Source organism: Henckelia pumila, chromosome 1 (genome assembly GCF_033568475.1).
Source record: "Henckelia pumila isolate YLH828 chromosome 1, ASM3356847v2, whole genome shotgun sequence".
In the NCBI taxonomy this organism is placed as follows: domain Eukaryota; kingdom Viridiplantae; phylum Streptophyta; class Magnoliopsida; order Lamiales; family Gesneriaceae; genus Henckelia; species Henckelia pumila.
In genome coordinates this window covers 121,510,792-121,528,879 of record NC_133120.1, presented here as the reverse complement: position 1 = coordinate 121,528,879, position 18,088 = coordinate 121,510,792, and the positions used below count along the sequence as shown (strand labels likewise).

The 18,088-nt window shown below is 36.8% G+C and overlaps 1 long non-coding RNA gene across 1 annotated transcript; it reads left to right on the top strand.

Moving 5' to 3' along the window:
- Positions 1-16,099: 16,099 nt before the first annotated feature.
- On the top strand, positions 16,100-17,610 carry LOC140876464 (uncharacterized). The gene is made up of 4 exons (XR_012148799.1): positions 16,100-16,256; positions 16,704-16,762; positions 16,851-16,917; positions 17,307-17,610. It is a non-coding gene; the product is annotated as an uncharacterized lncRNA (long non-coding RNA).
- Positions 17,611-18,088: the final 478 nt, after the last annotated feature.

The following is an 18,088-nucleotide window of genomic DNA, read 5'->3' as shown; positions in this document are numbered from 1 at the left end:
TTATGGCTACAGCTTAATGCACGGACCTGGGCACGGATGGTGAACGCGGTCCGTGATTGCCTTTTAAAAAAATTCTTTGATTAATCCCTTGACTCTCTATCGATGATTGTTCGATTTAAATATTGATTTGATGACTAGAACCAAGGTTCTCACAAATATCATCCTATTTTGCACAATCATGAGAATTTTTCCTATGCAAACAATAAGAATATGTTGAATCCTCCACTGGGTTCAATACTCAGAATGGTGAGGGTAAGCCGTATTTGGAAGATTTGGTGAGTAATTTTATTTCGGAGTCATCCACACGATTTAAAAGGAATGAGAATATGCTTGATTGTATGGAGACACACTAGAACAATGTGAGCACTTCTATGAAAAATCTTGAAACCCAAATTGTTTAATTGGAAAATTGTTGCGTAATTTTGTGTCCGCAAGTGCATGGTGTCAAGTTTTAATATATGATGAGTAGAGTATTGTTTCCATGGGGATTGAAAATTTATATTCACACTAAATACTGTAATTAAAATAATCTCAACTTTGTTTAGAAAATAAAAGTTTAAAATTTGATAAACTAAAATAAAATAAAATAAAAAATCCAGAATGTCAAACATGGCTTTGAGTAAAAGATCTAAGGCGGGTTCTAGATATAGGATATCACTCGATTTTCATTCATACAAATCATATCAATTGATTATATCATCTATTCCAATTTAAAGGTCACGAAACCTTAATTGTATTTACTTTCTCTCTCGAACGCCGAGTAAATGTTATTATTCTAATGCTAATGTCGATATCCCTATAAAAAATCAAACAACAAATCAATTTAATCAAGTTCTATGGTTCTCTTTCAATGACCCCGAAGGAACTTGTAGGCCTCCTGACCTCTACAAAAATCCTACGTGAATGCGTAGTTGTTTGTTGTTCTATTGTTTGGGTGTCGCTTCTTCTCCTCTCAATTCTCTCCAAAGCATGCGGCTCTTGTGCGGCTTCTCTCCCTCTATATTGTGTCCTTGAAATATTTTTTATATGTCCTCGAAACCCGCCAAATAAATCCCGACAAATCATGTATTTTAAAAACTAAAAAATCTGCAAACTTCAAGCACAGAGCAGCGTGGGCACGCCTGAAAATAGGCGCGAGTGCACATGTTATTCTGTTTTTTTATTTTTCTCTCGCACAGCTCTAGCACCTAGGTGCCATTGTAACTTCTATTTCACCATTTGCGCAGCCTTCTTGAAAAATTCATAACTTAAGTTTAATCTGTCGGATCAAGCTGAAATTTTGACAGCAGCTTTAAAACATCCTAAATTTCAATTTGAACGGTGGAGATTGGATTTGGATGTCTCGAAAATTCCCTAGTAATTTTTTGAATTTGCTGCTTTGTGAAACCTCGATTCTAAAACATCTAATCTCGGATTAAACAGTAAATAAGCATACAAGATCCAAGATTAAAAGCAATAAAAGATTTTTTTTTTAAAGAACTGTGCCTCGCTCGATCTGTAGAACTCAACCGATCGAGCGAGCAAGGTTTCAAAACTTACTGCCTGGATGAACACCAGCTCCGATCGATCGGTAAATTTCAACCGATCGAGCGGGCAAGCTTGAACAGAAACAGAGAACAGGCTGCAGCTTCCTCACTCGATCGGTTAAACTCTACCGATCGAGCGGCCATCTCTGAAAAGAAAAACCAGAAAAATAGCTTGCCAACTCAACTTAATAAATCCATTCAATACATAATGAGGTACAAAATACATGCAACAACAGCATACAAGCCTCAATACTCGCATAGTTGATACAACAAAAACAACGAAGTTTGAGTTCTAAACATGTTCCAACATAAACTAGATTGACATGCTGATTAGACTTCTAAACCGAGTCCCACTTCTATCTCTCAATCTTGATGCTAACCAAGTCTTCGATGACTCGATCTTGCCCACCTGTTGCCAAGTACACATAAGTACAAAACAAAGCAACAGCCGGATAACTCCGATGAGAATTATATTCACAGTAAAAGCAACATAACATGCCATAACAAGTAATATATGAATAACATGATATAAAGACAATATATTAAATGTTAAGACGAATGGAATTCATATCTGTAAAATCGGGATATCAACTCTGATAAACAAGGGATTGATGCTATGCTTTTGGGATCCCGAGGATGAGATCACGTAATAACTCACCGACTCTCCCAATCGAGGTGGTGTCACGTATCCCAATCCCTTAGACTTTGGTGCGACTATAAGGAGTATGCTGACACTAGGTGAACTTCTACAACCCAGGCCACTCGCAGTATAGCCCCCAAAATGTCTAAATAAAAAGGGTCGTACAGCCCGCTGAAATTAAAGATTTAGGCTCGAGATGAATGAATAAGAAAACATAAAGTATTAAGCCATAATAACAAAGATCAAACAACAAAATACAAGTTCCCCATTCTAAAACAAGTATTGATGCAAGAATTTGATTTTTAAGGGAAACTCAAGAACAAACTGTCTTGAGTGTGTTATCCCGCTAAAACGATGACTTCTTGTACCTTTCGATTCGAATAGCTCCAACTCTGGATAAGCTACAAAAAAGAATATATCAAAATCTATACAACTAAAACAACAAGGTTTAAGGTAAACTCTTTACCGCTCTTCATCTAATCTCTTTAACGTTCGACTTCTGCTAACTCTGGGCTCAACAAACTTCAAACGAATCTGTACGGAGGCAAAATAAGATTAAAAACGACGAACAAACCCAATAGCCAAAGTTCAACAAATCCAATGGTTCAAAATCCCAAAACTCAAACCGGCGGCATAACGGTTATAACTGATCAAATCGAAAACAAAGACAGCAGTACAACATTGAAACAACTCAAAACAACGCTAAAGCATCAATAACAATCCAAATCCAAAAAATCACAAAATCCCCATTTTCGAATTAGGCTTCCAAAAATCATAACAAATCCGAATGACGCTCTATTTCAAAATCGACTGAGAATAATCGATAAGAACTATCTCAAGAACGACATAACTGAAACTCAATAAATTCTAACAACATCCGAAAATAGAAGTATAACTAATCGGAGAAATACTTACGATAAAACGAAGCTCTCAATGCCGTGATCGCTAATCTGCTTTCGGATTTAAATTCTACCGGATGGATCGACCGAAAACCAAAATAACAAATCTTAAAGAAGCTTTGGTGCGTCTTAAATGGTGAAGAGGCAAGATGGAGGAGGAATATGTTGTGAAGAGACTAAGTCAAAGGAGCTAGATATTATAACAAAACCCCTATTTGCATTTTAGTCCCTGATATTTTTGAAAATTTCAAAATAGACTCTGATCAAAATCAAATTGACTCTTGAATTCTATATCTCCAATTATCTCAAATAAATTTTATAAGATAAATTTTGCAGCGTTACAATTCTCCCCCTCTAAGAAGAGATTTCGTCCTCGAAATCAATAAAAATCAATCACATAATATACAATAAAGGACAAAAGACAGTAAGAAGAACTCATGTCATCCGAATAACTCTGGAAATTGTTGTCTCATATCAGATTCTATCTCCCAAGTCTCTTCCTCGACTCCGTGACGGCTCCACTGTACTTTTACTAATGGAATCGACTTTGTTCTGAGCTGCTTCTCCTTTCGATCAAGGATCTGAATTGGTCGCTCAAAGTAGCTCAGAGTCTCGTCAAGCTCGGCCTCATCAGGCTGAAGAATATGAAAAGGATCTGGATGATACTTCCGCAACATAGAGACGTGAAAAATGTCGTGAATACCAGATAAAGATGGAGGAAGTGCAAGTCTGTAGGCAAGATCGCCTAACTTCTCGAGAATCTCGTACGATCCGATGAATCTCGGAGATAAATTCCCTCTCTTTCCAAATCTGATAGTGCCTCTGAAAGGAAAAATCTTCAAGAATACTCGGTCTCCCTGATCAGAACTTAGAGGTCTACGTCTGATATTTGCATACTTCGCCTGTCTATCCTGAGATGACTTCATTCTCGTCTAAATGATCTTTACTTGTTTTGCCATATCTCGAAGCATATCCGGTCCCAAATATGGTGACTCAGACACATCGTACCAAAAAAAAGGAGATCGGCACTTCTTACCATACAAATCCTCAAAAGGTGTCATACCGATACTCGCTTGGTAACTGTTGTTGTAAAAAAACTCGACAAGAGGAAAAGAATACTGTCAACTAGTGCCAAAGTCTAGCATTACTGCTCGAAGCATATCCTCTAACGTCTGGATAGTCCGCTATGACTGTCCGTCGGTCTGAGGATGATAAGATGTACTCAGATTCAATCGAGTACCAAGTGCTTCTTGAAGACTATGCCAAAATTGCGAAGTGAATCTAGGGTCTCGTCTGAAACGATTTTCCAAAATTGCGAAGTGAATCTAGGGTCTCGTCTGAAACGATCTAATTCTGCACACCATGAAATCTCACAACGTTGCAAACATACAACTCAGCCATCTGATCGTGACGATACGTCATCCTATATGGAATAAAGCAAGCAGGATTCGTCAATTTGTTGATCACTACCCAAATAGCATCGCATCCTCGAACAGAGCGCGATAGCTTCGTGACGAAATCCATCGAAATGTGATCTCACTTCCATTCAGGAACAGATAGACCACCCGGTCGCTTCCTCTTTGATTTCACTTGCTGACAGTTCAAACATCGGGATACAAATCTCGCAACACACTCTTCATCTTCTTCCACCAGAACTGATTCTTCAAATCGTTATACATATTCCGACCTCCAGGATGAATACTGAACCGACTGCAATGTGCCTCTCAAAGAATACGCTGTCTCAACTCAAAAATATCAGGCATAAAAATACGGTTGTTCACAAACAAAACATCATCCTTGACCTGGAATTCAGACTGATGCCCTGATCTGACTTTCTCTACTGAAATCTGAGTGCTCGGATAAGACTTCTGTGCTTCCTTGATCATAATCAATAACTCTGGATCGGCTTGAATATCAAACACTCTGATAGTCCTCATATGTTTCAAAACTCCAAACTAGAAGTGCAACAGTCATCGATCAACTGAGAAACACTGATAGTATAAAGAGATAAAGAACAAAGCTTTCTGCTCAAGGCATCTGCAGCTGCACTTGACTTTTCCGGGTAGTATTTGATTTCACAGTCAAAATCCTTCAACAATTCTAACCATCTCCTCTGTCTCATATTCAGTTCTGCCTGTGAAAACAAATACTTAAGGCTCTTATGATCAGAAAAGATCTCGAAAGACTCACCATAAAGATAGTGACACCAGATCTTCAAAGCAAATACGATCGCAGCGAGTTCAAGATCATGAACCGGATAACGAGTCTCGTGCGGCTTCAGCTGCATCTATGCATACGCTATCACGTGCTTATGCTGCATAAGAAGACAACCCAATCCTCTATGATAAGCATCGCAATATACAGTAAAACCTCCAGTACCTGATGGAATAGCTAGAATCGAAGCACTGGTCAGTCTCTTCTTTAGATCAAAAAAACTAGCCTCACAATCTGTTAGTCCAGATAAAAGGCGCATTCTTCTGAGTCAGCTGGATAATCGGCTTGGCAATAGATGAGAATCCTTTGATGAATCGGCGATAATAACCAGCTAAACCCATAAAGCTTCGGATCTCAGGCACTGATGTCGGTCTAGGACAATTCATGACCGCTTCGATCTTGCTGGGATCGACAGAAATCCCATCTCCTGAAATAATATGACCGAGGAAGACCACTAGGTCCAACCAGAACTCACACTTAGACAACTTGGCAAACAATTGTCCACCCCGCAAAATCTGCAATACGATCCTCAAATGCTCTGCATGGTCAGTACGGTTCTTTAAATAGATAATAATTTTATCGATGAAGATAATAACAAACTCATCTAAATAACTCTGAAAGATACGGTTCATCAAACCCATAAAAACCAATGGAATGTTAGTCAAACCAAACGGCATGACTATAAACTCAAAATGATCATACCTTGTTCTGAAATCAGTCTTAGGAATATCTTCCTCACGCACTCTAAGCTGATGATATCCCGACCTCAGATCAATCTTTGAATATACAGAAGAACCCTGCAGTTGATCAAAAAGGTCATCTATTCTAGGTAAAGGATACATGTTCTTTACCGTCACTTGATTCAGTTGACAATAATCAATACAGAACTGCATAGAACCATCCTTCTTCCGAATAAAGAGACAGGAGCACCCCAAGGCGACACACTAGGTCTGATGTATCCTTTGGAAATCAAATCCTCAAGTTGTTCTTTCAATTCTCTCAATTTGACCGGTGCCATACGATAAGGAGCTTTGGAAATTGGTTGAGTATCTGACAATAAATCAATGCTGAATACGATCTCCCGAATAGGCGGCAATCCAGGAATCTCGTCCGAAAAGACGTCAAAAAATTCTCTAACCACTAGTATATCAACCAATTCTGGGCTAGATTTCAGGACATCCACTGCATAGATCAAAAATCCATCTTCTCCTTTCTGTAACAAACGAGTCATCAAAAAAACAGATATTAAAGGAATTCTGGATCGAGAACCCTTACCAAAGAATTTTCAATCCTCTGCCATCTCCGGTCTAAAATGGACTACTTTCTGAAAACAGTCAACGATATCCTTGTACTTGATCAAAGCATCTATACCGATAATACAGTCAAAATCCGACAACCCAAGAACAATACAATCGAAAATAATCATGTTACCTTTGAAACAAAGTTCACAGTTCCGAACCAATCTAATGGACACAATTACCCCACCCAAAGGTGAAGTAACAACTACTACAGCAGGCAAAGGCTCACAAGGCAAAGCTTGCAACAAAACAAATCTCTCACATAAAAAAGAGTGAGACGCACCTGTATCTATCAATACATGAGCAGAATAACCAAAAATCAAACAGTTACCTGCTATAACATTGTCAGGTGCTCCTCAGTCAATGCAAATACTCGTGCCTGCTGTCTCGGAGGCTGGTTTGCATTCGGGTTACCTCCCTGTCTATTCTACTTCTGAGGCTGGAAAGAGTGAACCATAGAAGTACGCCTCTCAGGCTGAGCTGCAGGTCTAGAAGAACTCCCGCTCTGAGCTCGATCTTTACCTCGCTGAGGACACACCTTAGCAAAGTGTCCTAGCTGTTGACATATATTGAAGTTCCCAAAGACTCCTACACACTGCTCTTGGGAGTGTCTAACCCCACATTTGTTGCAGAACAAAGATAAAAATCCAGAACTATGTCCTGAACCGAACTGCTTGGAGCCACTAGAGCAAGAAGAACTGTTCCCCGGCTTCTTGAACTGTTTCCCTTTTGCTCTGAAATGATCCCTTCTATTACCTCACTGCTTCCTCCTTCAGACCTCTGAGGTTGGTTCTGATACTGCGATGACTGATTCTATTACTGAGATGGTTGGTTCTGAGACTGTCTAGGCTGCTGAGGCACAAATGGAGCTCCTCTCTGTCTCCACAAACCTGCTTCAGCTCCCTTTGCATGATTCATGACATCCGCAAAATTAACAGGCCTAGTAGTGTTTACCAATGTGAAGATGTCGGGGTTCAAACCATTGATAAACTGATCGGCTTTGCTTCTTCATTGTCGTCAATGTGCGGTGCAAATCTCATAAAACTATCAAACTTGGCTACATACTCCTCGATATTCAAGTTCCCTTGCCTCAGATTGGCAAACTCGGCTCCCTTATTCTTTCGGTACGAAAGTGAGAAAAACCGCTTATAAAACTCAAATTTGAAAAGATTCCAGTTAATGACTGTACCTCGATTTTCAATGGCTCTCTTCGTCGTGATCCACCAGTTCTTAGCAACACCCCGAAACAGATGAATGACTAACCTGGTTCGGCGGTCATCTGAATAATCAATGGAATCGGACAAATAATCAATATCGTCCAACCACCTCTCACATTCAACTGGATTCTCTCTACCCTGCAAGATTGGCGGGTTAAACGATTGAAACCTTTTTAGTAAGTTTTCCATAGGCGTCGCTTTGGCATCCATCTGATCAGTTTTGGTACTAGCTTGCTCGTTCAGAGGAGTACCTGGCGGAGGGTTTCTGTTAATTACTCGACGAGGACCCATCTGATAATCAAAGGTTAGGATACAAGATATCTCAATCGCTACAATTCGGTGCCCTTTCAACCTCTCAGAATTTCGTATACAAGTCGATAACAAAAACAGTAATATTTCAAGTAGTTCATGATTTATAAATTAGATCACATAACCATGTAATTCAAATAATTCTCAAATAATAAAGCATGATCGCATGAAATTTAAATAAACAATTAAATAATTCAATCACATGCGAGGAGCCAATTCAAGCGGACTCGATCTACCCCACTCACTTCTAGTTCAACCAAGAAATTATCGCTCTGATACCACTTAATGTGAGACCTCGGTTCTAAAACATCTAATCTTGGATTAAACAATAAATAATCATACAAGATCCAAGATTAAAAGCAATAAAAGAAATTTTTTTAAAAAGGAACAGTGCCTCACTCGATCTGTAGAATCAACCGATCGAGCAAGCAAGGTTTCAAAACTTACTGCCCGGATGAACACCAGCTCCGCTCGATCGGTAAAGTTCAACCGATCGAGCAGAAAATCTAGAACAAAAACAGATAACAGGCTGCAGCTTCCTCGCTCGACCGGTTAAACTCTACCGATCTAGCGGCCAGCTCTAAACAGAAAAATCAAAAAAATACCTTGCCAACTAAACTTAATAAATACATTCAATACATAATGAGGTACAAAATACATGCAAAAACAGCATACAAACCTCAATAATTGCATATTTGATACAACAAAAACAACGAAGTTCGAGTTCTAAACATGTTCCAACATAAACTAGATTGACATGATGATTCAACTTCTAAACTGAGTCCCACTTCTATCTCTCAATCTTGATGCTAACCAAGTTGCCAAGTACACATATAAAACAAAGCAACAGCTGAATAACTCCGGTGAGAATGATATTCTCAGTAAAAGCAACATAACATGTCATAACAAGTAATATATCAATAACATGATATAAAGACAACATATTCATTGTTAAGACGAATGAAATGAATGTCTTTAAAATCGAGATATCAACTCTGATAAACAAGGGATTTCTTTATGCTTTTGGGATCCCGAGAATGAGATTACATAACAACACACCGAATCTCCCAATCGAGGTGGTGTCACATATCCCAATCTCCTAGATTTTAGTGCGACTATAAGGAGTATGCTAAAACTAGGTGAACTTCTACAACTCAGGCCACTCGTAGTATAGCCCCCAAAACGTCTAAACAAAAAGGGCCGTACATAACGCTGAAATCAAAGATTTAGGCTCGAGATGAATGCATAAGAAAACATAAAGCATTAAGCCATAATAACAAATATCAAACAACAAAATACAAGTTCCCCATTCTAGAACAAATATTGATGCAAGTATGTGATTTTTAAGGGAAACTCAAGAACAAGCTGTCTTGAGTGTGTTATCCCGCTAAAACAATGACTGCTTGTACCTTTCAATTCGAATAGCTCCAACTCTGGATAAGCTACAAAAGAGGCAATATCAAAATCTATGCAACCTAAAACAGCAAGGCTCAAGGTAAACTCTTTACCGCACTTCGTCTAATCTCTTTGACGTCGACTTCTGCTAAATCTGGGCTCAACAAACTTCAAACGAATCCGTACGAAGGAAAAAGAAGATTAACAACGACAAACAAACCCAATAGCCAAATTTCAAAAAATCCAACGGTTCAAAATCTCAAAACTCAAATCGGCGACATAACGACTATAACTGATCAAACCGGAATGCTAAAACATCAATAACAATCCAAATCCAACAAATCACAATATACCCATTTTCAAATTATGCTTCCAAAAATCACAACAAATCCAAAAGACGCTTTATTTCAAAACCGACTGAGAATAATCGATAAGAACTATCTCAAGAATGACATAAAAAAAACTCAATCAATTCTAACAACATTCGAAAATAGAAGTATAATTGATTGGAGAAATACTTACGATAGAACAAAACTCTTGTTGTCGTGATCTCTAATCTGCCTTCGGATTTAAATTCTACCGGACGGATTGACCAGAAACCGAAATCACAAAGCTTAAAGAATCTTTGGGGCATCTTCAATGGTAAAGAGGCAAGATGAAGGAGGAAGATGGAGTGAAGAGACTAAGTCAAAGGAGCTAGATATTATAGCAAAACCCCTATTTGCATTTTAGACCCTGATCAAAATCAAATCGGCTCTTGAAATCTATAATCTTTGACTATCTCAAATAAACTCAATTAAGATAAATTTAGGGGCGTTACACGCTTTGAATTTAATCTTTCTGCTTCTTCTTGCTACTTTTGACCCAATCCTTGAATCTCACAAAAAACAACAAATACGCATAATATCTACTCAAAACATCACAAAATCCAAGTCAAATCATATATAAATTAAGTGCATAAATTGCACTTATCACAAATGCATTGAATAATCAGAAAAGAGAGGCATTCCTACCAATACTGAGGTCAATCCAAGGGATAAATTCAAGGTTGTTACTTTGAGAAGTGGGAAAAATGCTGGGGTCGATGACCCAAAGATAGTGGATGGTGATGAAGTTGAAGAAATTGTGATTGAATCAGAAAAATCTGATAAAAAACTTCCAATAAATCGGCGGTTGTGTTTGAGAAACTACCAGTGCCAAAATAGGTTCTGCCATACCCACAACGATTTAAGAAAAAAGAGTTGGATGAGCAATTTTCTAAGTTTGTTGATATCTTCAAGAAAATCCATATAAATATTTCATTCACTGATGCTTTGGAGCAAATACCACACTATGAAAAATTCATGAAGGATGTGATATCTAGAAAGAGAAAGCTAGAAGAATTAGAGACTGTAAAGTTGACTAAAGAGTGCAGCGCCATCTTGCAAAAAAACAATTACCACAAATATTGAAAGATCCAGAGAGTTTCACTATTCCTTACATTATTGGTGGTGCCACTGTTGATAGAGCATTATATGATTTAGGTGCAAATATTAATTTAATGTCTTTATCTATTTTCAAGGCCTTGGAGCTTGGCAAGGTGAAGACGACCATGATCACTTTGCAGTTGGCTGACCATTCTCTGAATTATCCTCGTGGAGTTGTGGAGGATTTATTGGTAAAAGTAGATAAATTTATTTTTTCTGCTGACTTTGTAGTGCTTGACATGGAAGAAGATCAAGATGTCCCTCTAATTTTGGGGAGACCATTCTTGGCGACTGGAAAAGCTTTAACTGATGTGCGGGAGGGTTAACTATATGAGTTGGTGATGAAGTGGTCACTTTTATAAGACCATAAAATACCAAGATGAGGTACATTCTTGTAATCGCATTGATGTATTTGATTCTTATGTGAATAATTTTGGTGTAGGAATGGATTTGGAAGATTTTTTGGCAAGGTGCTTAATTTATTCTGTAACCCAGTTTAATGGTGAATATTGGGAACTTAGAGAGCAATTTCTTGCTCTTGAAAGTTAGCAAAAACAAAAAAAAGGACCAAGAAAAAATTGAGGAATTGCCTGCGTAGCCCATCAAAGAGGTACGAATTTCTACTCCTGAATTGAAAGACTTGCGAGGTCATTAATGTTATGAATTTTTGGGGAAAATTTTGAATTACCCGGTAATTATTTCATCCTCTCTTACTCCCGATGAAAAATATAAATTATTTAGAGTTTTGAGAAAATTCAAATTTTCTTTGGGATGGTCAATTTCTGATATCAAGGGAATTAGACCCAATATTTGCATGCATAAAATTTTAATGAAGGAGTCATATAGTCCATATGTTGATCTTCAAAGGAGGTTAAATCCTGCGATGAAAGAAGTGGTGAAAGCTGAGGTTGTTGAATGCTTGAATTATTTATGATATTTCTGACAATTCCTGGGTGTCTCCAGTACAGGTTGTGCCAAAAAAAGAGGTATGAATGTGGTTAAAAATTAAAAAAATGAGTTGATCTCGACTCGTACTGTCACTGGTTGGAGAGCCTGCATTGATTATAGAAGTATTGATTATAGAAGGTTGAATAAGGATACTAGAAAATATCATTTTTCTCTTCTTTTTATTGATCAAATGCTTGATAGGTTGGCTGGTTACCAACATTATTGCTTTTTAGATGGTTATACTGGTTACAATCAAATTTCTATAGCGGCAGAGGATCAAGAGAAAAAAACTTTTACCTGTCCCAATGGTACTTATTCTTTTAGTAAAATGACATTTGGTTTGTGTAATACACGAGCTAATTTTCAGCGATGCATGATGGAAATTTTTTCGGGCATGGTGGAGAAAGACATGGAAATTTTTATGGATGAGTTTTCTTTGTTTGGGTATTCCTTTGATCATTGTTTGCACAATCTGACCCTTGTTTTGCAGCGCTTCCAAGAAACAATTAGTGCTTAATTGTGAAAAATAGCACTTCATGGTTCAAGGCTTGAGGTTGATCGAACAAAAGTGGTTGCGATTGAAAAGCTTACACCGCCAAATAATGTGAAAGCCTTTAGAAGCTTATTGGGACACGCTGGGTTTTATCGTCGCTTTATTAGATATTTTTCTAAAATTACTAAGCCCTATGTAATTTATTAGAACAAGATATATCTTTTATTTTTTATGATGTGTGTTTGCAGGCATTTACAAAGATCAAGGAGACATTAATTTTTGATCCTATCATGATTTTTCTAGACTAGAAAGAGACGTTTGAAGTGATGTGTAATGCCAGTGATTATGTTGTAGGAGAAGTTTTGGGGCAAAGAAAATACAAGATGTTTCGCGCAATTTACTATGTCAGTCGCACTCTTGATGGAGCACAACAGAATTACACTACTACTGAAAAAGAGATGTTGGTTGTGGTTTTCTCCTTCGATAAATTTAGGTCCTATCTCATTGGCTCTAAAGTAATAGTTTATACTGACCATGCAACAATTCGCCATCTATTTTCCAAGAAGGATGCCAAGCCGAAATTGACTCGGTGGATACTCTTGCTACAAGAGTTTGATTTTGAAATTAGAGACAAGAAAGGAAGTGAAAATGTAGTGGCAGATCATCTGTCTTGTTTGAAATTGGAAGGAAAATCTGAATATGAACTCATCAAGGAACAATTTCTTGATGAGCATATTTTTGAGGTAAATTCTAAACTTCCTTGGTTCGCCGATTTTGCTAATTTTCTTTCTTGTCCTGTTTTACCTCCAGATCTTAATCATCACCAAAGGAAAAAAAATTTCCATGATGCCAAGTTTTATCTGTGGGATGATCCATTTTTGTACAAAAAGTGTTCGGATCAAGAGATAAGGAGATGTGTGTCTGATGCTGAAGCGGGAGAAATTTTGGAACAATGTCATTCTTTACAGTATGGCGGTCCCTTTGGAGCCTCACGGACAGCCGCCAAAGTACCTTAATCTTGTTTTTATTGGGCAACTCTGTTCAAAGATAGTTATACCTTTGTAAAATCATGTGATAGATGTCAAAGGATGGAAAATATATCTAGGCGTCATGAATTGCCATTTACAAATATTTTAGAAGTTGAATTGTTCGATGTTTGGGGTATTGATTTTATGGGACCGTTTCTCATTTCCTTTGGTCAGTATTATATTTTATTGGTTGTTGATTATGTGTCAAAATGGGTGGAAGCAATCACCACCCCCACTAATGATGCTCTTATAGTTGTGCAGTTTTTATATAGAAAAATATTTTCACGCTGTTTGGAACTCCAAGGGCAATTATCAGTAATGAAGGTACGCATGTTTGCAATAAGATTTTTAATTCATTACTGACAAAATTTGGCGTTAGACATAAATTGGCATGTGCATACCATCCGCAAAAAAATGGGCAAGCTGAAATATCCAATCGGGAAATCAAGAAAATTCTGGAAAAGATTGTCAAAACTAATCGGAAGGATTGGGCAATCAAGATGGATGATGCACTATGGGCATACCGGACTACGTTCAAAACTCCGATCGGCATGTTCCCATATAGGTGGGTCTTTGGGAAGGCATGTCACATGCCAGTGGAGTTAGAACATCGAGCGTATTGGGCTGTGAAAAATTTGAATTTTGATCTGAAAGAAGCTGGCAAAGAGCGACTATTGCAGTTGAATGAAATAGAGGAGTTTCGTAATCATTCTTACAAAAATGCCAAGATCTACAAAGAACAGACCAAAAAGTGGCATGACAAAACATTACTGAGGAGATAATTTGAGCCTGGCCATCATGTCTTATTATTTAATTCTCGTCTCAGATTGTTTCTCGATAAGTAGAAATTGAGATGGTCTGGTCCGTTCACAGTAGTAACACTGCATCCTTATGGAGCCGTAGAACTGAGTTGTCATGATGAACAGACCTTTCAAGTCAATGGTCAGAGGTTGAAACATTATTTTGGCAATGAAGTGCGGAACATTGAGAAATTTCCATTGATCGAGCCGGTGAAAAAGCACCAGAAAAGTCGTGCTGACGACGTTAAACCAAGCTCTTTTTGGGAGGCAACCCAAAATTATATTATTCACGCTTTACTATTATTATTATTTTATTATTATTAATATTATTATTATTATTTATGTCGTTTTAGTGTTAATTTTTATTTAATAGAATATCTTATTAATTAAATATTTATTTTCTTATTTATTGTATGCAAGACAGCGCACCAGCGCTCTATTCCTGGGGCACCCGCGCCAATCGCCGAAAATTAATGAAATTTTTTTTTCCAAGGCGCACCCGTGCTTAATTGGGCAAAAACTTTGGTCTTGTTGATTAAAACACAGCGCCCCCGCGCTCAACTTGGCAGAAACTTTTTCTTCTTCTGATCAGACGCGGTGCACCCGCGCTCTTGGGAAAGCGCCCTTGTGACCTGTGCCATTTAATTCATGGCCTATCAGTTTTTTTTGGGACATAATCCCTTCGTTGTCTTTGAGTTTTCAGCGTATATCTCAGCTCCAAAATTCCATCACTCACCCAATAAAGGCCGAAATAACCCTTTTCTTATCATTGGCGCATCAATTTGTGGTTTTACATCACATTTTCTTACTCCCTCCACCAAATTTTGAAGTTAGGGCTCCTCACAAGTGAAATTTCGGATTTTGTTCTTTAATTACTACAGTGAGTTCGAAATTGCAGGTCTTTTGGAGTTTTTTTCGAAATCTTACACGAATTTTGCACTTCTACGCGACCAAATCCATCAAACTTAAGGTACTTCTCTTAACTCACATATATATTTCGAGAATTTGGGGATTTTTGTGGATAGTGATTGAATTGCATTTTTGTGGTGTTGGTTGGGTGCCTATTGATTGGTTTAATTTTTGGAGTTGAGAGTGTGTTGGTTGTGGTTGAGTTTGAAGTAGTTGAATATCTATTTGTATGCCAAGTGTTAGATATTAAAATAAAACAAAAGCAGGCTGCCTCATCTTCATTGATGGATGTTTCTGATAATAGATTCTGGGATGAGGTGGCTGCCGCTCATTATACCGTGTTGTTGGCAAAACCTTTGGTGAAAGAACGCGACTTTGATCTAGGTAGGAGCGTCCATGACGTTAGAGAACTGGGGGAGGCAAGACAGTGGCTTACTTTCATGAAACAACCGAGGGATGCGGTTGTCCCGATGGTCAGAGAATTCTATGAAAATTTGAAGGTAAAGAATCACTACAAGAATACATAGCTTTAGAGACAGATTTTTTGAGACAAAAATAAAATCTGTTTCAGATTTATGTAAATCATAGATTTTCTACAGAATTACTAATTCGTTTCTCTTTGATATAACATGATATTTGTAAAGAAATTTGAGACCGAATTTAAAACTGATTTGAGACAAAATTACACATGAATTTTTATAAACAAAAATAAAAACGGATTATAAATCGAATTTAAGACAATTTGATTTGTGTCAAAAATGTTGTTTAAAATTTATTAAAAAGTTGAGACAGAAAAAAAATCCGTTTCAAATTATATAAATTGGTAACAGATTTGAAACGGACTAAATCTATTTCATTTTTTTAAATATATATAATATAATTATCTGAAAGGAAAGATAAAATTATTATAATAATGGTGATTATACACCAAATCACCCCTAATTTGCAGACGTCGCATTGCCTCTTCTCCTTCTGCTCTTCGCCAGTCGCCGATTCTCGATTCTTAAACACCAGAAAAAAACTTGAGAGAAATTACAATCGTGTTTGGCACTTCTTTTACGATTCTAATGTGATATTTTCGAGCAATATTCCACGAATTTGAAGTTTTTATAAGGTATGGGACGACTGAGTTTTCTTCTTTGATTCTTGATGAAATTTGTTCGATTGAATTTCTTGTTAAATCGATTGAAATAAGGAAGAATAAGATTTACAATTGCGAGTTCGGGTTAATGTTATACCCCGTTCAACGAAATTAGATAGCATTTGCCCTAAATTTGCCAGATTTGGGGCTGTTTGAATGGGCATGGTGCCTTATTTGATTTTTATAAAAACTCTGGACATAGATGCAGAAAATTCTTTGTTTTAGCTTGGAAAGTGGTGCACGAAACATTCATTTCTAAATCATTAGTTGCTTTGTTAACATGGCAGATTTGATGCTAGGTTGAAAAATAAGATTTGAGATATGGTTTTGAACAAGTAAATTCCATTTAGTTTTTTAAATATTTGATTGAAATGTTATTGAATTTTAAGAACATGACACGGAAGTATAATCTGATTTCAGTGACATTCTTGCGGTGAGTTGTGCAGAGGAGAAGCATGGAATTTGCATATTCTTGTTAGGTACATAATTATATTTTGTGTTGTTGTTTCTTAAGTTGTTCATTTATTTTTCTTTTTGTCTAAAAGTGTGCTCACATCCATGGTGTAGCCGTTAATGAGAGGCAGAGACTGGAATTATAGTTAGAGTGTCTTCAGCATTTCAAAGAAAATTTAAGGTGAAGATATTGCTTCTTGTACTCAAATTAATTTATCGCACATTCTTCCATACTTACTTATTCTATATCAATTTTTTATGAAGCTATATTTGTACCTAATAATTATTAGTTTGAATTTGGTTTGTTCACTAAGTTAAATATTTTTTTCCTTCAATTTAGTAGGTAGTTCTTGTCTTATAGACTTGTGCTACTCTTAAAATTTCCCAAGGAGATAGTGTGAAGACACACAAGAATATTTCAGTTGAATTGTACTTCTTGCATTTTAAATTTATGGAATGGATTCAATTATAAATTTAGTGTGCAAGTTATATTTTTTCCTCTCTTTTTTCACCGGTCATGAGTCTTGCGCAATTTTTTATGTTTACTAATGTACCTGTTTCTTGATGTAGCTGGCAATGGAGTACTGGACATGTAAAGCGTCGGTGAAATGCGTTTTGATAAGGTAAAGTAAGAAGATTGAGGAAGAAATTCTTGAATTTTAGAAAGAAACTGGAGGTTGTTTGTGAAGGTCTATGCAAAAGAAGTGAATCAGAAAAGCTTATTGAGGATGACCGAAAAAGAACAGGAGCTCATGATTCAAGAGTTGGGGTCCCTTGGAGCAACATGCAGTGTAGATTAGTTTACTGGGAGAATTGGTGATTTATTTAGTTACTTGTAGTTAGATTAGTTATCTAATTTTGTTTACTTGAATGATGTGGATATTTGTTTATATCAATATTAATTACATTTTATTGTCTTTGGATTAAGAAATTATTTGTTTAAAATATTTTATTCTATATTGAAATGTGTTATTGTGATTTAAAAATTAATATTTAGGCGAGAAATATAGACAAGAAACTAAAAGTCATACTATATCAAGTTATTTGAGACGGAATGATGATGAATTTAAGACAAAATCAGAAACGGAATTCAATATAAAACAGATGTCATTTGGACAAAATACAAACGGATTTATAAACGGCTTTATAATCAGTCTCTGAGATTAGAAACGGAATATTTCTGCCTCAGAATCAGAGACGAGGCTTTCAACAACGGATTTTTGAGACGGAATTTTCTGTCTCAAACTTTTTTCAGAGACAGAAAAAAGAGTTTCAAAGACGGATTTTTCTTTCTTCGAAGCCATGTTTTCTTGTAGTGAATGAACATTTGCGTGTGTTGGTAAGAGGTAAGT